Genomic DNA, 22212 nt, shown 5'->3' on the forward strand with positions numbered 1-22212 from the left:
ATGAATTATTTCCCTCTTCTCTAAGGTCAGTTTTGTGTTTGTTTATTTCGATCTTTCCCTTTGTTACTTGCTTCCTTGTGTGCCTGCTCATCCAGAGTGAAGAGAGGCTCTTGAGTTTCTTCATTGGCCAATAAATAGTCAGACTCCGAAGGACTGAATCATTGACCTAGGTTACACAGTAGAAATGGTGTCATCTGGTCAACCCCAATCTGGGTTTCTGACCTGCTTCTTTTTTCCTGACAGTTCTGCTTCTCAGTAGCCCTAGGATACTTTCTTCTCAAACATGGCTAACACTTCCCACCAATACACTGAGTGCCCCTGGGGGCAGGCCTGCATCTTTCATGCCGAAGTGCCCTTCTCTGGCATCCATTCATCCTGGAGGTTTCTGGGACACTCTTTGTCAATTTTTCTATTCTGCTACCTCTGACCTGTGCTTCACAGACCATATAGCCTGATTTTGAGGTTTAGAAAAACAGCAAATTTAGGGCATCCATCCCCATGCTTTATACCTAGTAGGCCCTCGGTGTCTGTGTTCTGCCTGAAAGACTTAACTGGTTTTAGGTAGACTATAGGCCCAGATTCATCTGCTTTACTGACTATATGAAGACTGGAATGTTCTTTTAAAAAAAATATTTTCTTTATTATATTCATGAGACACACATACAGAGAAGCAGAGACATAGGCACAGGGAGAAGCAGGCTTGATGTGGAACTTGATTTCAGGACCCCAGGATCACACCCTGAACCAAAGGCAAATGCTCAACTGCTGAGTCACCCAGGTGTCCCAAGACTGGAACGTTCGGCAAATAGTAGGCTGTGGGATAAGTGTGACACCGGCGTGTCAGTACGAGGACAAGCAATCTGATCCACAAAGCCCCAGAAACAACAATTTCAAGTGAAAAATGGCAACTATGTTAAGTTTTTTAACCACCCTCCTCTTACCAAATACAGGTTTTCTTTTTAATTTTTTAAAGGGTCAAAATAATATATTCATTAGAGCAAGCAAAGTGACTATCAGAAACAACCCCAAGAGATACTGATTCTGACACAATAGAAGTTTATTTCTGATGCATAAATAGTCTTGGTGGGTGTCCCTGGTTGGTGGACAACTTCCTCCATGCACAGAGGTGCAGGGACCTGGCTTCCCACCTTTGGCTTCATCGTGTTGTGGACCCTCTGGCAAGAGAGAGACTTGGCCACTTGCCCACCCAAAGCATTTTGCTCACATTCTTCTCTCAAGACTAGTCATGCAGCCACATCTAACTGTAGGACTAATGGGAAATATAGCCTGGCTGTGTACCAGGGAAAGCTGGGGTGTGGATTTGGTGGGACAGGTAGCAGTCTCTACCCGAGAGTGTGTTTTAAGCCATCCTGGTAGGTCTATCGCAGTCCCAGCCAGCCAGCCAGCCAGCCAGCATGTATGGTGTACCTGTGGCATGCCAGCCTCTGTGCCATGTGCTGGGATGCAGAAAGGAGTAAGACCCAGGTCTCTTTCTCCAGCGTGCAACAGGAGAGGTGGAGGGTGGTCAGAGAGTGTTGCCAAGATGCGGTGTGCTCTGTGCAGTACCAGGTGAGACCCACTGGCTCAGAGTCTCTGCAAAGGAGGAAGAGATATTTCTGTTGGCAGATCCCGGTGGCTCCAATAGATGCCTGGCTTTCTGATCCCCTAGTACTCTCACGTAGATTTCCCAACGTAGGCCATTGAATGATGGGATGTAGGAGTAGGGAGCAACCCCAGAGATTGTCATTCTGTCCACTCCAGTCCAATTTAAAGATGGGGACGAGACAATGAGCCCCACAAAGGGGGAGGGATCTGCCCGAAGTCACACAGCTGGACAGTGAGCAGACCAGGTGCTCTTTCCCTGCCCCATGTAGGCACAGATCCTTGGTTCCCACCTTTTCTCTAATTTCCTCTTGGCCTAGTTTCAGAATCCTCATCCACTTGTCTCCACTGCCCCCGTGGGAGGTATGCTGGAGTCCCATCTGAGTTCATGGTTGTCAGGGGGTGTGCAGCCCCATCCTGAGATGGTTGCTTCTCCCCTGCCCAGTGTCCTTTCCAAGGGCTCGCCCCAGGAAAGACGTGGGCTCGTCCCATGCAGAACAGGAGAGCCTCCAGGTGGGGGATGTTATGTGGGGAGCCCAGTGTGCTCACTGGCTGCCTGTGGGACAACTTCCCCACAAAAGAGTCCTGGATCCTGGAGCGGGGTGGGGTGGGGGGGCGCTTCCACCTTGGATACAGAATTTGAGCAGGTTTCTGACTCCAGACAGATGCAAAACAGAAAAACATGGAATAAACATTAACGTAGGTACTCTAGCTCATTTACCTTCGTCTTCTGCCCCTGAGAACTTCCTCCTTTGAACATTCCGGCTTGCAAGGAGGACATCGTAAAATCACTTAAAGGTGTTAACAGCAGTCCTCCAGCTTCGGGAAGCTCCTCAGATCCCACAGGATCTGAGACTGAGACATTCGCTGGGAGCTGTTATTTGTCCTTGGTTTTTCTCATTCGCTCAGCTAACGTATCGGAAATCTTCCTGCAAGCACAGGACTGCTCAGGGCCAGGGGTGTGGAGGACGCAGAAGCACTTAAGACCTAGTTTCTGCTCTCAGCTGAGTCTTAGCCTCTGCGAGCAGCAGGCGTTGTGTTTGTGGGTGGCACCTGGGAGGAGGCAGGGCATGGACCTGGGTGGGAGGGGGGGTAGGCTGGGAAGCAGGGGACTTGCCACTATAAGGCAAATGGGTTTCTTGTCTGGTGCAGGGCACAGTCCCTGCTTTAGGCACAGGGCTGTTTCAGGGAGTAAATGAGCCAGCCAGGACAGGTGGTGAGGGGCATAGTGCCAAGGACGCAGTATGCACTTAATCCATGGGGGCTGTTACCATGTAGGACAAGGTGGCTAAGGATCCAGGCGCAGTGAGTAGTTTGGAGGGAGAGTGGTCCTGGCCTGCAGTGTTGGCATGGATAGTAGCAAAAGGGAAAGACGGTGCTTGCCCTTAGAGTGAGTCCACCTGGCCCAAATTCCCATTTTATGGACGGGCAAACAGAGGCTCATGGAGGGAAAGTACGGCCCGATTAGACAGGAATGAGGACATGTGCTAAAAAAGTGCCTTGTGATTCTTTCTGGCCTTCTTTACCTGTCTTTGAAGAGCGAATTTTTCCCTTTTTCTTTATGTCAGTGATCACTTAGTGATTCTCTCTTCTGTTCTCTGCCATAATGTTTGGGATGGTAAGAGGTGGTTCAATAAATTGCTCCAAAAAGCGAGTGTTTAGCACACAAATAAGCAAGCGCTCTTTGGCTGGGCTGAGAACTTGCCGGGTGCTGGCGCTGACCAGAGAGCCTGCTTTGCAGGAGGCAGGGATCAGAGCAGCCTCCGGGGTGCCCCAGGGGCAGAAATCTGGGCAGCCAGGCGGCAGGACTGTCACAGGGCTGGGCTGGGCACCAGGCTCCAAGCAGATGGTAGTGGAGACCTCAGAAGAGCCAATGTGCTTGGATGAAGTCAGAAAAAGTAAATGTCACAAATGTAGAATGTAGGGGTTAATCCAATCGATTTGGGTCCGTGACAACCCGAGGGTTGATACCTCTGGCTCCTGGCTGTGCCATCGTGAACAAATCACTTGCCCTCAGGGATCCACAGCTTCCTCTTCTGGAAAATGGGCACTTAGGCATTCCCTCAAAAACAACTTACTGCCTCTGTAGTGTGCTTGGCGTGGAGACTCCCACGGAAGACAGGATTGCTGTCATGGGCTTATCTTCAAAGTGGGAAGGGGTGGTGAAAAAAAATAATATACCTTTGAGTTGTGATCAGCACCTTGATGAAAATAAAGTAGGGCATGTGGATGAAGAGTGAGAAGAGGGGGACCTTTATCCATAGGGTGGCCAGCAAGGCTTTTCTGATGATACGACACTATTGGAGCAAAGCCTGAATGCTACGAGAGAGCAAGTCAGCACAAAAGTTGGAGCAACGCGCATTCTGATAGAGGGGGCAGCAAGTGCAAAGGCCCTGGGGTGATATCTTCAAAAAAGATGAGGGTGCTGGTATAGTTGGTAGGAGAGTAACTGAGAAAGGAGGTAGGAACGTGGGTAGGTAGGCAGAAGCTGTATCCTGTATATTTTTTCAGTGATGACACCTTCCAGCAAAATCCATTTAAAACGATTTTTCCCTGTTAGTTTTGGACAAACATTGGATCGAAATTGTAACCCTGACTTTTCCCTGTACATCAGTAGCAGTTTTCTTCAAAAATGCTATCGTTCAGACGGATGGGGTTTCCAGCCTGGACACAAGCAGACTTGGAGAGATCCATATGCAGAGATGAAGCTTTTGGATATCAGGAGAAAGGGGAAACCCACCCAGCTGTCTGGTTGTATGGGGGAAAAAAAATCACATTAAAATGCAAATGCTCCTGAGCAAGTGAAATGTTTTTTTTTTTTTTTTTTTTGCAAGTGAAATGTTGATGGGTACAGGCCTCCAAAGAAAAATATTCATGAAATACAGACTGTTGATCTACAGCTAGCCAGCTGAGCCATTTGCTCAGCAAGACATGAGCGCTAAGAAATCTCAATTACAGGAGCTGTTCTGAAACCCTGGGATCTCCCTAGGGGTGTTTGGAAATGGGGACGCACAAGTACCGGGGAATCATGGGATGGGCTTCTTGGAAGGACTTTCTGGCTACCTCCCTTCCCTATTCGAGATGGACCTCTCACCGTGGAGCTTAGGGGGAGGAATAAAAATAAAAACTGATGAATCCATACTGCTAAGGGGGAAGGTCCACCATCCTTCATACTTGTTCACTTCTGTTTGTGATCTGATCAAGATCTCCAAGTTGGATTCCCTTAAAAAGGATGATCCTTCCCTTGTGGGACTTTGGAAGAAAAGAAAAAAAAAGGAACATACATTTTTCTTTCGTAAGTATGTTTTGTTTTGTTTTTTGCCACTTTGAGCCTTAAAGAGTGAAGATGGAGAGAGAGGGAGAAACGTGCCCAGGCACCACGAATGTCTTAATTGGTCCATACTGCAGCTACCAAGTGGGTGTTATCACATCCTGCAGACAAGGAAACAGGCTCAGGGATGAAGAAGGGAAGTTTGTGGCCACTTGCCGGCAAGCCATATACTGGGGCGCCTGGGAGCGTGAGCCCAATTCAGATGTGTGGGTTCGAACCCCAGTTCTCTGGGATCTGCCAGGGAAGGTCCCTCCGCCTTGCCGACCCCACTTTGCCCATTTATGGATGTGATGGTAGCACCATCCGCCCTTCATTCGTTGTGAGGGTTAAAATCCTCAGTGCTCAGAACACCATCTGACCCCATGAAGTGTCCAGGGACCCAGGGGCTCCTCGGACTGCCTTCACCATGTCCCAGATCACTGGGCGAGCAGGAAGAGAAGGATGGTGGCACAGCCAAGCAGGATTGTCCATGTGATGGATGACCAGACCCAAAATCCAGAGACCTTGACTGATTTTCGGGATCTGTGAATACTCGGAACTGGGGTGCAGTGACCACCCGCCCAGCACCCATACATACACACACAGTGACACATGGGGACAGAAGCACAGGGACAGCCAGCTCGATCCGTTGTCTGCCTCACACGGGGCTCATCTGACTCCTCAGGGAACCACGATCCCCATTGTACAAATGAGAATGTTCATAATCTTCGCTCTTCCCCTAATAGGCTCTGTTTGCCTGTTTATCTATCAGATTCTTCTGCAAGAGGTTCTGCTTGAAGAAGAAAAAGCCTTTCCTTCAGGAGGATCTCCAGCAAAAGCCTCCTGCAGCCAGGGTCGTGTTTACCTATTGCTATTCTAACAAACCAGCCTTAAACTTAGTGGTTTGAGGCAAAAGTTGTCATTACCTCTCTCTGGTTCTGTGGCTGGGTGGGCTTAGCTGGACGGCCCTGACCTGGGGCCATCCTGCCCGGGAGGCGGCTGCTGGCCGGGACTGGAGCTCTGAGGGCTCCCTGCTGGGACATCTGGTGCCCATGCTGGCTGGACTCTGTCCCCCTTCCTCTCCAGGAGGCCAGCTCGGGCTTCTTCATAGCAGGTGGTCCCAGGGTAGTTGGACTTCTTACGTGGCACCTGGCACCCCATCTCGGGGTAGAGAGCTCCAAGAGACAGGAAGCGAAAGTTGCCAGTCTCCTAGGGCTGGACCCAGCAACCACCCAGGGCCACTGCCACTGTGTGCTGTCACCCAGAGGGAGGGGACGCAGATGCCTGCTCTTGATGGGAGCAAGTGTCAGAAGATGTGTTGTCCTCGGTGATCACAGCTAGAGAGGAGGGTTGGGCAGGCTCTGTGGGATCTGAAAGCGTTTGGCAGCGTATTCCTGTGTAACCTAGGTTCTGCTCCATCCCTTAGAGGCTCTCAGGTCTGGAGCCTTACCTGACGTACCTGGAGACAGGCCGCATTGGCTTAGACTGGGACCTACCTCTTTTGGAAGCCGGGACAATGTCTGGCACACAGACGGAGGCCAGACAAGCAGTTGATTCTTAGGATCCACAGGGCACCGGGCAGTGGGGGACATGCCAAAAGATAGACTGAGCTAAGGTGCAGGTTTCTGGGGTAGGAACTCACAGCCTGCACAGCCGGAAGCCTGGTCCTAGGAAGAAAGCCACATATGTCTGCTGACAAAGCCTGGGTATTAGCCCTGAAACACAGAATCTGAGGTGACTGGAACCCAGGACCCTTGAGACTCCACTCCTGAGAGACGGTGGCCTCAGATCTTAATTGTTTCTGAGAACCAGTGTGGGCAAGGTCTGCATAGGGGTCCAGGAATTGGAGAGAACCCCACAGGGTCTAACTACCGACCCCTCCCCCTCAGGACTCCAGTCTTGGCTCACGACATTGGACAGAATGTTCCAGAAGTTCCCTTCAGTTCCAGAGATCTCTGTAGCCAAGCATTGACCTGAAGCCTGTGACCAAACACCCCTGGAGGCTCTGGTTCAAATCTAAGACCCTTGAGCATCTGTCCCCCTTCCAGCCCTACAAAGGATTCACACTGAAGTAGATCCTAAGTAGGGCCTGGCAAGGGCCTGGGGTGTTGGCGTGTTTATGAAACACACCTTACATCTTTTTTTCCCTGAACAAACACACCAATTTAGACTTGAAAGTTGCAGAAATAGTTCAGAAGGTTCCCCTCACCCAGCTTGTCTGCACGTCCTCAGCTTGGACGACCAAACTGTGGTCAGCAAACCCAGAAAGGGAGCCCCGTCTGGCATGACAGACTCAACCACATGCCTTGTTCATCCAGGTTTCCACTCGTGTCCCTTTCCTCCCCAGGACCCCATCGGGCCCCACAATGCGTCACCCAGGTCTCCTGGCTCCCTTCTGCCTGAAAGGGCTGCTTGTTCTTTCCTGGCCTCTCATGCCCCCGGTGCTGCTGGAAAGTGCTCATCCATTATTTCATATCGACTGTCCCTCAGTTTGGGTTTGTCTGAGGTTTCGCCAGGAGTAGCCCGAGGGTATGCATTTTCAGCAAGAACCCCACAGAGGTGACGTGTCCCGCTCACGCCTCCTGTTGGGGAGTCCTGGTGTCCATGTCCTGTTGCTGGTGATGTTGACCCTTCCCTGGCCACCATTGCATCTGCCAGGCTCCTCCACCATGAAGTTCCCATCTTTCCTCAGTGGTTACAAATTCCTGGGGGAAGAAGTTACTTTTGTAAATCCTGTTTCTCCTTAAACCTCCACCCATTCGTTTTAGCATCTGTTGGTGGGTCTTGCTTCCAACTGTTGTTGCTGTGACGTTTGCCTGATGGTGATTTTTGTATTTCCTGCTTTCCTTCCACACTTACTGCTTAGAATTCTGCTGGAAGAAAGAACTAGCCCTTCTCCCCCATATATGTGTTTATGATTACTTATGCGGATCAGGATAGACTCCTGGGTATTTACTTTTTTCTATGAATTACAATCTGATACAATGGTTATTTATGTTCTGGATCAGATTATTCCAGGCTTGGCCTAATATTAGATTCTCTTTCAGTTTAGTGCTTGTGAATGTGGCCAGCCCATGTCTCCTTGTCTTTTCGGAGGATACTTCCTTGCTTTCTCAAATCACAAGCTGTCCAAGGCTCATCTGTATTTTCCCTTCCCCCAGACCCCAGTCAGCCACCCCTCTAGGGAGCCCTGGGTCCTGTCACTGGAGCGTGGTGCATAGAAACCAAGGTCTGGGAACCGGTGTGCTCATTGCTCCTGGGGCATCACTGCTCTCAGGCCCCTTCAGGGGACAGAGCTGTGATGACATGGGTGTGTACTAACACATCATGTGTGTCTCTATGTCTTCCTACCTGAACATACATTGAAAACCACGAGTCTGGGCTGAGATCTCAAATTCCAGTCCAACAGCAGGAGCTCCAGGTTTGCCTTCCCCCCTTTCTGTATTTACAACTTCCTTCTCCAACAGGGAGAGACCAGCGCTCAGTAGCTGAAGTATATTCACTTAATTCAAATACGCGTGAGTTCCCCCACACATTGCTGGCCTACACCACTGTGACAAACGCTTTCCCTGCTGGTGAGAGCATCTCTGTTCAGTGTTTTGTCTTTGGCCTTCCACTGTTGGGTCAGGGTTCTACTTCCAAAGTCTCTTAGTTGAGTGTTTTTCTTTCCCACGCCTTTCTGTGTGGATACACCATGTATTTGTAATGGTTTGGTCCATTTGTTGGTGTTTATACTTCACTTGGGGTTTCCCCTCACCTTTGATTGGTTATCGTCATTTTGCATGTGGGGGTATATGAAGATCAGATGAACATTCTATTGCTTTTTTTAAAAAAAAGATTTTTATTTATTCATGAGAGACACACTGAGAGAGGCAGAGACATAGGCAGAGGGAGAAGCAGGTTTTCCATGGGGAGCCTGATGCTGGACGGGATCCCAGGATCCCGGGGTCATGACCTGAGTCAAAGGCAGACACTCAACAAGGTACCTGAACATTATATTGCTTCTAGTCAGATCTGTACTGAAAACTATACTCTGAGAAGCAGCACTCCCTCTGTCCCTTCCATCCTAATCCTGTCCCCTCCTCTGTCCAAGTCTTTATCACTCACCTCCTCTAGGGAGCCAGTCCATCCCATAACTAATTGACTCTTGCTGTACAAAGAGCAGGTTATAGATTTTTGTCTCCCTTTCTTACGTGGATGGAAGCATACTGTAAATATTCTTCACTCTTTGCTTTTCTGATGGGGTAAATAGTATGTCATGGAACTTTCTTCAAGTCTGTTCACATCATGCCTGCCTTCTTTACAGCTGCAGAGTGCTCCATTGTGTGCAAGCACCAGAGTTTATTAGGGCACCCCCCCCCAATGTCTAGGCATTTAGCTTGCTTGCCATTTTCTTGTGTTTACAGATGATGCTTCAGTGAATAAACTTGCGAGTATGTTGTTGTAGAGCTGGGGGTTATCTTCGTGGCAGAGTCCGGGGGGAGTTGGGGTTGCTATGTAGGTGAGCCAAGGCATATGTAATTTTATTAGGTATTGCCCAATCGCCTTGCAGTAAACTTTTTGCTCAACTGTTGGAAAAATATTTGTTTCTTGTTGAAAGTCAACAATTTGTGTCCATCTTGAGGCAATTACAGATGTGGACTGATGGTGGGTGGGGATCATGGGTTTCAGTGACACCTCTCACGGGGGGCCAAATAGGAACCCAAATCTAGCTTTTCAGAGCCCCAGGCTCCTTCTGTTTTTCCTGCTTGTCCTGGGAGTTGGGGGTGGAGTCTACTGGCAAGTGGGGTGCATGGCCTCGTGGGTGCGTAGCAGGTGGGTGTGACATTACCGGTGGGCCTGGAGGACCAGACCACAGGCCCGAGTCTCGTTTTCATTGCTTGGTTTAAGCAGTCTTGCCACAGAGCTACCTCATGACTCGTGCTCCTTGGGGAAATCTAGGCTAATAAAATTAAGTTTTCCAAGAACTAAAAAAATGTGTTCACATCTGAGCAAGGGAAATACTGATTAATTTACCCTTAAGTGTTAGTATAGGGTGCTGTTTATTCTCTTTGTATCAATGTTTAAACTTTTTTTATTCCACACCCAGTGAACTGGGCTTCCTTTCCACCAGACTTCAAGTCTCCCAAGGCCCTTGTACCTTACCATCTGGGTCCCTGCTCTCACTGGTCACATGGAAAAATGAGTCTAGAGAGATTTACCCAGGCTCTTTTGCAGGTAGGAGCAGAGCAGGAAGGTGGGCCCCCCCTCTGTCCAGGGCTCTGAGTGTGACATTTGCGTGCAGGAGAAGGAAGAGGCTGGTAGCTGCTGGGGCAGGAGCGGTGCCTCTGAACTGACCTCACGGCCGATGACCCCTTGCTTCCCCCACCTTGCCTCCCCACCCACCCCTACCCATTCACTAGCCCAATCTGCACATCCTGGCTGACCCCTGCTTGGAGAGTCAGGAAAGAGGGCATACACATTCAATGAAGGTTCCCCTCACTACTTGTCTTTCTAGTGGGGTCCTTCCAGGTGGGCTGGACTGTTCCTACCATGCACTTCACTGCCTCCCATGACCTGCCCTCCCCTGACCTGGAAACTGGGCTCCATCCCCAGGCTCACTTGTGGCCTGACTTTTCATTCTTTCACTTACCCAGTACACCAAGCACCATTGGTACTCCATGCACAGGGGCAGGGGGACATGGAGATGACTCCAACCCAGGCCTGTCCCTCCTTGAGGAGCTCAGTGTGGAAGGCTCCAGATAAAGGGATAGTTACAGAATCAGGCAGGAGATGCTCAGATGCAGCCTGCAGGCAGCTTCCTGACATCAAAAGGGGGGGTCCCTGGAGATGCTGTCAACTGAGCTGAGCCTGGAAGGATGAGCAGCGGTTGTCCCAGCCAAGAAGGGAGCGTGAGCAAAGGCACTGCGGCAGAAGCTCAGTGGGGGCGGGGGGTGGGAAGGTGGTTGGATGGGGTGTGGGGGACCCTCGAGGGCAGGCAGCCATGAGTGTTAGGGCCACACGTAGCTGGAGAAGCAGCTATGTTCCTCCACACGACAGAGGCCTCGCCTGCCCAGGCAGATCCAGCATCATCTCAGCAATTCACGACAGATTGCACTCAACTTGTCGATAAGAAGAATCATGAACTTCTGTTGAGCAAATTAAGTGCTTTACCAATGTCCTTTCTCTTCAGTGATGCTTTGAGACTCGTGGGAGTAAAACCTGGTCCCCAGGGCTATCCTGGCTGCCACCCCCTTGAGTAGCCAGCCCGTGGCACCCAGGCCATTCTGTGACCACCCAGGCTGGGCACGGGCACATGCAGAGGAATTTGTCCTCTGGAGACCAGCCCAGTGCCAGCAGAGGACCTCACCCCGGTGCAGGGTACCTGTCCCTTGCAGGGAGGCTCCCAGCGGATTTCTGGGGGCCCCAGAAGGCATTCCCTTTCTGTGGAATGGGGGCAGAGCTGGAGACCACCCAAGCCAAATGTCCCTTTTGGGAGAGCAGGTCACTAATGTTTACCTAGTGTGGCCTGATTTCAGGAGTTAAATGGGCTCTTTACATTTAGGACGAGGTATCTGAGGCATCCAGAAGAGTACACACGTGTACCTGTACCACTGAGGAGAGAAACACGAAATGAGCTTCGTGGACGTGTGTCGCGCCTACTGGATAAATTCTAAGTCTTTTTTTGTTTTTAAAGATTTTATTTACTTATTCTTGAGAGACACAGAGAGAGAGGCAGAGACACAGGCAGAGGGAGAAGCAGGCTCCCTGCAGGGAGCCCGAGCGGGACTTGATCCCAGGACCCCGGAATCACGATCCCACAACCCTGAGATCACGACTTGAGCCAAAAATCAAAAGCCAGACGCTTAACCCAACTGCGCCACCCAGAAGCCCCCAGGCTGGCATTATATTGAAAAATAAGTTTCTACTAGAATTTGGTGAAACCAACGCTGACTCCTTTCTTCCTGGAGGACAGGCAGTTACGGATGGGCCGTTGGAACCTTCTCACCGTGGCAGCGCCCCTTTGCCAGCTCGCATTCCCACTTCTCGAGCAGTGAGAGGTGACACACACATGTCCCCTAGCATGCTGGCAGTGGACGCTTTGTTCTCGTCCCTGAGGTGGTGAGGTTTTCCAAGGATTGTAGGGGAGAGGAAGTACATAAAACTAGGAAGATTTCCTATGTTCTGCTTTGAACATATAGGATAATACCATTAACTGCTTTCTAGAAGATTTCTGGATTTTCACCCCCAGGCATTTTCTCCTGTACAAGTGAGGCTTTAACAACATTATTTCGAACCCTAAGTGAACCCAAACGTTAGCCTGTGTTTTTTTTCCCCTTCTCAGAGTGTGGGCATCCTCCTCTGTGCCACTCGGGCTTCATCACCATCACGTTTAACTGCTGTGCTGTGTTCAGTAGGTGAAAATCTCATGATTTTTTCGCCTTCTGTTTCCTATTGACCATTGAGTTGTTGAAGACCAATGAGCTTGTTGAAGGAAGCTCTTTGGCTCTTACTAAGTATGGTTTTGGGAAGTTGGTGTGGAGAAGTAGCAAGGAGGGGACCCCACAGGCCAGTAGAGGATGGAGATGGTGCCAGGACCCTGCATGGATTCCTGAAACAGGACATCCCTTGGCCATGTCCATCCCTGCCCAGGGGACCTAGAAGGCCTAGCTGGACTTCACAGCATCTCATCGAGAAGATAGAGGCATGGGGGCAGGAGGAGAAGACAGACAACAGAGTGATGGCATCAGGAGCTTGCTAACTAACAAGTTAGTGTAAAGTGGACACCTGATCAGAAATCCGGAGGGAGTCCTCTAGATGCCAGAGGAAGGCCATGCACAGCCAGTTTGTAGATTATCTGAAGGGAAGGGACTGTGGGAAGGCAGGTTCATCTAAAGCCAAGATGATCTCCAGGGTTGAGGGGGCTCTGGAGGGTTCAGTCGGTTCAGTATCTGCCTTCGGCTCGGGTCACAATCCTGGGATCTCATGATCCCTGGGTCCTGGCATCAAGCCCCACGTTGGGCTCCCTGCTCAGCGGGGAGTCTGCTTCTCCCTCTGCCACTCCCTCTGCTTGTGCTCTCTCTTGTTCTCTCAAGTAGATAAATAAAATCTTAAAAAAAAAAAAAACTGTGGCACAGTGGGCAGAAGTCAGCCAGCAGAAGTGCAACACATTCCAGATAGCCTTGTTTTGGGGTTTGAAACACATTCACTTCCCTCCGACAGGAAGCGTCATGAATCCACAGCACCACGTGGCGGCCCCAAAGCTGATGTGGCTCTTGGCAGGATCAATGGGCCCAAAGCTGATGTGGCTCTTGGTAGGATCAATGGGCATGCTGCTTCAGAATGAGGGAGGGGGTGGCCCGTCCCCTTCGGGATGGGGAAGCCTTTCGTGGAGTAGTATTTTCTTTACACATGCTGGGATTTTTAGGAGAGGCCTTTCCAGGATGGGGATCATGATTGGGAGGGGCCCCAGGGACAGGGGCCTAACGGAGTGCTTGGCTGGCAAAAAGCAGCTGGGTAGTTTACAGCCATTTTCTCTAACCCTGCAAGCTAATGATTCCTTCCACTTTATAGATGAGGAGACCGGGTCTCAGGCTTGCCTGGTCCCACAGCTGGGGAGCCCCGGAGCCCGGATTGGATCCCTGATGTATTTGATGCCAGAGTCGTCATTTGTCTCACTGCATGTGTTTTTCAAAACCTGAGTGTTGCTCAGCAGAAGACAATGAGGGTGTGTTTTTGTTGAGCACCCAGGTAGACCCGGGGCTCAGTGGGTGCAGGCTGCAGCGTTTTAAACCAGAGCTGTCGGTGGGTAGAATGAGCCATCCTGACAGCGCTAAGTCCCGGAGCAGCAGGAGGGATTCAGGAAGCATTTAGTGGAGCTCGTCTTGGGGGGGGGGGGGGATGCAAAGGTCAAATGAGGAAGCAAGCAAGATACATCCTGATGTGTCTTCTGTGCCAGTAAAAAAAGAAAAAAAAAAAGTTCCTTGGTTGTAAGTGGCAGATACTGATGCGAAACAGGTTCTGACTGCTTTCAGAGAAACCACGCTGTTTTTCAGGGTAGTTGTAGAAGGTTCTTCGTGGAATCAAAGGGATGGCGAACAGCATCTGAAAAAGGACGGAAATCAGGTTGGCTCCAGGCACCCAGGTGGCAGCAGCCCACGGAGGCTCATTCTGGAGCCGTGGCACGATGACCTGACATTTACAGCCACTCCGCCCTTAGCTCCCTACCCCAGGTTGGGCTCCACGGGCGTCTGATGGGCGCAGCCTGGATGGAGACATTATCAAAAGAAGGGCATGGGAGCAGCTGGGTGGCTCAGTCGTTGAGCATCTGCCTTTGGCTCAGGTTGTGATCCTGGGGTCCTGGGATTGAGTCCCACATAGGGCTCCCTACTACCGGGAGCCTCCTTATCCCTCTGTCTGTGTCTCTGCCTCTGTGTCTCTCATGATTAAATAAAGTCTTAAAAAAGAAAGAAAAGAAAAGAAAAGAAAAGAAAAAGAAAAGAAAGGAAAGAAAGAAAGAAAGAAAGAAAGAAAGAAGAAATAAAGAAAGAAAAGAAAGAAAGAAGAAAGAAAAGAAAAGAAAAGAAAAAAAGAAAGAAAAAAGAAAGAAACCTCCCCAAAACGAAGAAGACCTCTTCACGCAACCTCCGCACCCCTCCCTCCGAAAGACCACACCCAGAACTCAACGACCGACATCCCCCATAATCAAACTAACAGAAAAATAATGAAAGAAAGAAAAAAGAAAAGAAAATGCATGGACACAGGGCTGCAGTGCCTGCTGGCCCTGACCTACCGTGACTCCAGGGGCCACACTGAGCCCTTGACTTCTGTCCAGGCTCCCCCCGCCCCGCCCCAGGCCGCACCCAGCACTGTGTATTTTGTGGCTTTTTTTCCCCAAGGCCCTGTGTCCCAATTAGGCAAACTTCGACAACCCCTCAGGTGTGTTATTCAGAAGCAGCCCAGCAGAGGACCCGCGTGCTGGAAACCGTGCTCAAAAAGCTGTCTGTCACCTCTGCAGTGAGGACGGCCCCCTTCCTGGTTACAGAAAGCAGAGCTGCTTCTGGTCCTTAGCACGGCATTCAGTGCCCCCAGTCTTTAGACTCCTGTAGTTGTGATTAATTTTTTGTTTTTATCACTATTGTTTTATTATCAATCATTCTGCTGTAATACTTAATTTGTTAAGTGATTTATTAATTGTTAGTTAACAGAAGCATCTTTATAAAATGTAATGTATAAAGAACAAACATACATGTGTCCACTATCCAGCTTAAGAACTGTTACCAGTAGTCCTGGGGTTCCCTGAGCACCCCTCCCTGGCCTCATCGGTTGTCACCCTCCACTCAGTAGTGCTGGCTGCCCTGCCTTTGTGTTTATGATTCTCTTGCCTTTCCTTGTAATTTTATCACATTTATATCTCTGGACACCATATTGTTGGATTTTCCATGTTTCTGAACTTCCTATAAAGGGAAACACCCTTCGTGTGGACTTTGGCGGCGTGCCTTCTTGTGCAGTGCTGCCTTAACGATCCATGCGTGCATCTTCTGGCTTGTTTGCTGCTGTATGTTACTCCCATGAATGAAATAGAACAGTAGGTCCAGACCACTGGGGATGGACATTTGTGTCGTCTCCAGCATGTTGCTCACTCTGTGCATGAATGTTCTGGACTGCATAACCTGGTACGTGGCTGCAGGTGTATTCAGGGTGAGTACCCAGAGGTGGGATGGCGGGTCACCGGGGTCTGCGTATATTCAGCTTTGCAAGGTGATGTCATCCTGTTTTCCAGAGTTACAGCAACCAGCCTGTTCTCCTGCTTCAGAGTCTCAAGTTGGCAGCGTTGGGTGGTTTGTTAGATCTTTTAGATCTTGCCAATCTTTAGGCTATGGTATCTTACACTTCATGAAGATGGTATATCTCTCCCCACACACCTTTTTTAAATATTCTATTTTTAAGTAATCTCTACATTCAGCATGGGGCTCAAAATCACAACCCCAGGATCAAGAGTTTCATGCTCCACCAACTGAGCAAGCCGGGCACCCCATCTCCCTTTTTATGTTGGTCTGATTTTATGTCTGTTAGTAAAGTTTTCTGATATTCTTTATAAAGATTTTACACATTTTTGTTAGATTTATTTCTAGATATTTTGTCTTTCAGATACTATTGCAAAAATACTGACATTTTAAAATAGACTTTTCTGGGGTGCCTGGTTGGCTCAGTCAGTTGGGCATCTAACTCTTTATTTCAGCTCAGGTTGTGATCTCAGGGTCATAAGATCAAGCCCCACCTCAGGCTCTGTGCTCAGCGGGAAGTTTGCTTGAGATTCTCTCCCTCTGCCTCTGCCTCTCCTGCTTACGTGCACCTGTATGTGTGTGAGTGCTCTCTCTCTCTCTCTCTCTCTCTCTAATACATAAATAAATCTTTAGAAGAATAAAAATAGGCTTTTGAGATATCTTTACATTTTCAGTAAATTATCTTAAATAAATCATTAAGATATAGTCTGCAAACCACAAAATTCACCTGTTTAAAGTACGTGATTTAGTGGTTTAAGTATCTACACAGAGTTGTGCAACCATCACCAAAATCTGTTTTAGAACATTTGTATCACCCCCTCAAAGAAGTGCCTTTCCCATCAGCAGTCACTTCCCATTCCCCTTCCACCCAGTCCCTGGCAGGAGGGAGGAAGTGATGGAGGGAGGGAGCGAGTGACAGAGGGAGGGAGGGAGTGACAGAGGGAGGGAGTGAGTGAAGGTATCCTGAGCAGCAAGCTTCATGTCACTCACTGCTCAGAACCAGCCTTTACTTTCTTTCTTTGATTTTGTTTCCCCTCCTACATCTATTGCTGCTGTGGCTTCCAAGCTCACGTCCTGCTCTCTATCCTCACACTCCGGCCAGACAACTTTTTCCAAAGAAAAGAATGTTCCAGACACTTGGGAATGCAGCTATGCTGCTAGCATGGTTCCTTCAGGGAGCTTCAGGCTGATGAATCAAGCACTGTAGAGACAGGCCTTGGGGTATAGGTTCCGTGGGGCAGAGAAGGCCTCTCTCCTGGGTCCTTGGTCTGCTGCAGAGGCCTCAGAAAGTAAACACAGCCGACCTGATTATTCCCCTCCACTTCCTCCTGAGTCAGAGCTATCTCGGGTTAACTCAGGGAAGAGGCTAAATTAAGCCTTGAAACCAAGCTGCCTCAGTGACAGGCACTTTGTTTTGCTTGAGTGACTGTGATGATGGGCCTTTGCTTTTAAGGGCAGTGCTAATTGCGTCTCTTTAGACCAACCGTGGCGATCCATTCCCTGCCCTGCAGAGACGGGGAGATGCCAGGTCCCTCCGCAGTACCCACTCGTTCATTCCCCACACTTCTCCCAGTGCCTGCCCTGTCCGTGCCAGGCATCGTGCTTGGAGGTGGACACTCAGCAGCTTGCCCTCTTGGGGCTCGAAGTCTAGCCAAAGAGACAACAAGGAACAAGACCCCCCACAAAGAGACAACTGGTACTTGGATAAGATGTCTGTCCAGAGCAGAGAAAGCAGTGGATTTCATTTTTTATTTTTTTATTTTTGTAGAATTTAGTGTTTAATAAAGGACAAACTCCAATACAAGGATGCTGCTTATGCGATCAGCCTGCACTTCAGCAGAATTGTGAAAAATAAATTTCATACGATATTACCGAATGATGGGATTGCAGATTATGATGTTTAACAAAAATATTGCGAGCTCAGAAGTGCAATGCTAGAAAAGCTTGAGTCCACGTAAGGCGTTTATTACATCTCCAAAGGCCAGAAAGTTCAGCTGAACCCATCACTTGATTTAGAGGTGAGACAACGAGGCCAGCAGGTGACATAACTTGTCCGGAGTCACAGACAGTGTGGGGAACCAAGTCTTCAGAGCTTCTCTTCTGGGACAACAGGGCTGTCCCCCAAAGTACTTGTACTTTCTCATGGCTTCATGCAGGGGCTGGGCTATGGAGTCAGCAGGGGAAAAGAGGCGATCTCTCTGGCACTCACAAACAAGCAAGCAGACATGGCCCCTCTGAGAAACTATTTAACACTAATAAACAGGTTCACGTGTGCACCCCATACGCCCCAGCAGTTCCTCCTCTGGGGGTAGGTAGCCAATGCAAAATCACACACATAGAAGCTTTATGTCTAAAGCAAAAAATTACAAACAAACATTGAACTCTAGAAAAAAAATTGCAAACAAACATTGGTGTATGCATGCTGCAGTATTTAAGGGGAAGTGTAATAATACTTGCAATTTACTTTGAAAGACACCCAAAAAGGGAGATGGATAGATATTTGATGAAGAAGCATAGTAACGTGTTAACAGTGGAATTTAGAAGGTGTGTGTGCGTACCGGTGCTCACTGTACATTTTTTTTTTGCTGTATGTTGAAAAATTTTATATAAAACATGGGGGAAAGTGCAAAGCAGACATGGACAAGAATGTTCAGAGCAGCATAATGGCTTCAAACTGGAAGCAACCCAAATGTCCATCGCCTGTACGTAGAGATCTACATTGTGGGTCTTGTTTGTGTAATGGGATGCTGTTCTTAATAAGAATAAATGAGCCGCAGCTACACAACAACACAGGCGAATTTCATCAATGTTACCACTGAGGGGGGAAAACCAGACAGACTCAAAAGAGGACGTGTATGATTGTATTTGTATTCCATTTGTAAAATCTACAAACATGTGGAACTCACCTCAGGTGTAGAAGCCAGGATAATGGTTTGGGGGTTGGGGTGTGGGAGGAAGGATAGTAAGTGAAGGAGGGCCTCCTGGGGCTCTGGAAGGTTCTGTTTCTTGATCTTGATGCTGGCTAAGCATGCGAACATTTATCAAGCTGTACATTTAAGGTCTGTGCACTTTTCTGTATATGTATCATGCATAGTTTAAAACTGTACTAGGAAAAAGAAAGCCAAATAGATCCACCTGGAAGCTTTGCCTAGCCGAGCTACAGGGTAAGATCCCGCTTGGAGCCTGTGTAGTATATCAAAGCTGTGAATGAAATGAAATTTTGCTTTATGACATTCATTCATTCCTTTGTGCATGGATTCATGCTGCATTAATTCCCCTAGTTTCCAGTGATCGTCTCTGTTTTCTTTGCACACACGTCTGCTTGCATATGCTGTGTTGCAAATTTAGACTTGATCGCACGACCTGACCCAGCCCTTTCAGGGGTTTATGCGCCCAGAGGAATGGGCATACAGACATTTCACTTTGCAGCCACCCCTCCCACCTTCCTGGATTCCTGTTTGGGAGCCTTTCTGGATATCGGCCCCAATCATTTCTCCAGAGAAAAAGAAACAGTAAGAAAGATGATAGATTGATGATAGACGGGTATAGATAAAAAGAGATTTATTCTAAGGAATTGGGTTATGTGATTATGGAGGCTGGCAAGTCTTAAGATCTGCAGGGTGAGTCAGCAACCAGGAGACTCAGGAGAGCCCATGGGTTAAGTTTCAGTACAAAGGCAAGCAAGCTCAAGACCCAGGAAGAACCAGTGTTACGGTTTGAATTCAAAGGCCCGGGGAGGCTGATGTCCCAGCTCAAAGACAATCAAGCAGGAGAAGTTCCTCCTACTGGGTCCTTTTGTTCTATTTAGGTCTTCAACTGATTAGATGAGGCCCACCCACTTTAAGAAGAGCCGGTTACTTTACACATTCTCTACCAATTCAAATGTTAATCTCATCCAGGAACATTTCAAGAGACACCAGAATACTGTTTGACAAATGTCAGGGCACCCCGTGACCCAGTCAAGTTGACGCACAAAATTAACCATCACAACCTCAGAGCATGAAACACTTTCTGGCTCTAAAGGAGGAAGTGCAGAAGGCTCCAGCTGTCCACCAGGTCACCTGGATGACCATGTTTATTATCTTAAAGAATAAAAGGAAATGATTTTAGTTACTGCAAAATTCACCATGCAAAAAAGAAATCTGAAACCTATGAACACAGTGTAGAGGATAATGATGAAAAATGAGCACCCGCATGTTCCCCACCCAGCTTAACCAATGGGAAATGGCCAGTGTATTAAAGGCTTTTGGTGCTCCCTCCAAATGGCTTCCCACTTTGTCCTTCCCTATGAGACACCTGTTTTCTGATTTTAACCATTAATCATTCCCTTGCTTCTCATAAAATCTAAATATTATGTCTCTAAACAGTATATTGCTTGGTTTTGTTTGTCTTAAGTCATTGTGAATGGACTTCTGCTGTCCAAAGCCCTCTGCATTTTTTCTTTCACTCTGCATTATGTGTTGGGGCTTCATCATGTTGTCCCATGTACCCTCAGTCCGTTCATTTCACTGCTGTATAAGAGCCCATCACGTCGAGCCGTGTCTAGCGCTCGTGCCCATCTGTTCTACACTTGGTGCACCTTTGGGTGGCTTCTAGTTCTCTGCTGCCACAAAGCTTGTAGGCATATCCCATCCACGTCCCCAGGATGCACAGATGCAGAGATTTCTCTACGGTAGACACCTGGGAGAACAGGTGCCCCTCCCAGTTGTACAATATGTGTCTCTTTGCTTTCCTAGGTAATGCCAAGGAACTTTCCAGAATATACCCAGTTATGCTCCTGCTAGAGGCTAGGCGGGTTTCTTATGGTAGCCCTTTCATCCCCTTGCTGCCCTCTCTGGTCCCAGTAAATCACCTTCCCCAGGTCCCGGCCACCCCGCCCACCCTGCAACCAGTACTTCTGTAGTGTGTAGTGTCTAGTGTACCATTTTTGTACATATGCAGGCCAGCACATTTCTTGGGTGTGATCTAGTACATGATGTGTGTAAAACACCCACTGCCTATATTTTAGTTCGACTGCTAGGCAGGGCTCTCTGTTTCTACTTCAAGGAAATGAGGATGGAACAAGCTCAGAAGAGTAAATGCCCCCCTCCCCTTCCCACTGGATCCCTGGGCTGACCTCTTCCTGCCAGTGTCAGGACAGTTGTCCTTGAAAATGATAAGCCACACTCTCTGCTCTTTCTCCGCGGCCCCGAGCGGTGTGTCCCCAATATTGGCCCCTTGGATGATTTTTTGCTCCCACACATGCTCTAGTGCCCAGGCATGAAATCGCCTCCCACACCGGGTCTGCCCTGCTATGGAGAGGATGCTAGTAAATGATAATCTCTTGTGCTGCCTCTTTTCTATTACAGGTTAGCCTGGGGCGGAAGATAAAGACATTTGCCACCAAGATGGTAATCACGAGTGGAAATGAGGAGGACAGAGAGGGCCAGGAGAGAGAGAGTAAGGAAGAGAGTGTCTTGGCGATGCTGGGGATTATCGGGACCATTCTGAACCTGATTGTTATCATATTTGTATACATATACACCACTCTGTGAATGGCCCAGAGGGTGCTTGGAGGCCTCGGGGTGGCCGCAAGATGGGAGTCCTGTGTGTTGACAGATCCGTGATCGGACGCTGCGCAAACAAGCAGGCTTGACCTACACACGCTGCTCAAGCAAATGCACCTTCGAACTTTATAAAAGGTCACAAATACAAACCAATCCTGCTGCAAGGAGCAGACACTAAAGCACAATGAATCCAACAAAACTCATTCACACGACAAGGAACTCAGCGTCTTTGGCCCGGAGCCCGAGAGAACACTTGGAAGACCAGCCTTTGACGCCATCAGTGAGCAGATGGGTGCAGAAACTCATGATCGCAGATCTCTGATGGATGTCACGCCTTGGGAGAGAGGAGCAGGGCGGCGCGGCTCGTGGGTGCGTCTCCCAGGACATGTGCTTCACCGTCACTCAACGAGCCGTTCAGGATGCGAAACCACAGGGGCAGCCCTTTGACAGACATCCCATCCATCAAAAGTGTCTAACTATTTGATACTGGGGAGATAACTTATTTTTCTTTTTTCATTGGCTTGACGTGTGTACCTGTTCATATCAAGGTTTATAAATCTATATTTTTAATAAATGTGCTCTATTTTTTAGCATGAACCAAATATTTGGAGAGGCACTCCTGGAGTCCTAGAGCTTTCCTTGGTTTTATCTGCTTCGTCCCGTAGACTGCAGGTGTTCTGTGGTATAACCATCCTAGTCCTGCTTCCAACATCTTGAGTCTTTTACCTTCTCTCTCTCTCCTCTCTTTCTCCTTCTCTCTCTCTCTCGGGCCTGGAGGACATTTTCCCATAATACCAGCCATGGTCCTGGTCGATGCATGTTTCCAGATTGTCCGTTGAGCGGCTTTTTGTTGTTTATATGGGAGATCTAAACCGATCGTGGGCATGTGGACCTTAGTTGCACCCATATCCTTATTGAGAATTTTGCATGAACAAGGGCTGAGTGATAGATCAGCTTCTCAGAAATGTAAAAAGGACAATCGGAAGGA

At 48.7% G+C, this 22212-nt stretch overlaps 1 non-coding gene across 1 annotated transcript in view; it reads left to right on the forward strand.

Annotated features, from left to right (window-relative positions):
* The window catches only part of LOC111097153, a 46161-nt gene extending 24340 nt beyond the window's left edge, over positions 1–21821 (forward strand). Inside the window, exon 3 of the transcript XR_005363743.1 lies at positions 21027–21821. This is a non-coding gene — a transcript (transforming growth factor-beta receptor type 3-like protein). The remainder of the gene's footprint in view (positions 1–21026) is intronic.
* The last annotated feature ends 391 nt before the right edge of the window (positions 21822–22212 follow it).

This window comes from Canis lupus, chromosome 8 (assembly GCF_011100685.1).
Source record: "Canis lupus familiaris isolate Mischka breed German Shepherd chromosome 8, alternate assembly UU_Cfam_GSD_1.0, whole genome shotgun sequence".
Lineage (NCBI taxonomy): Eukaryota > Metazoa > Chordata > Mammalia > Carnivora > Canidae > Canis > Canis lupus.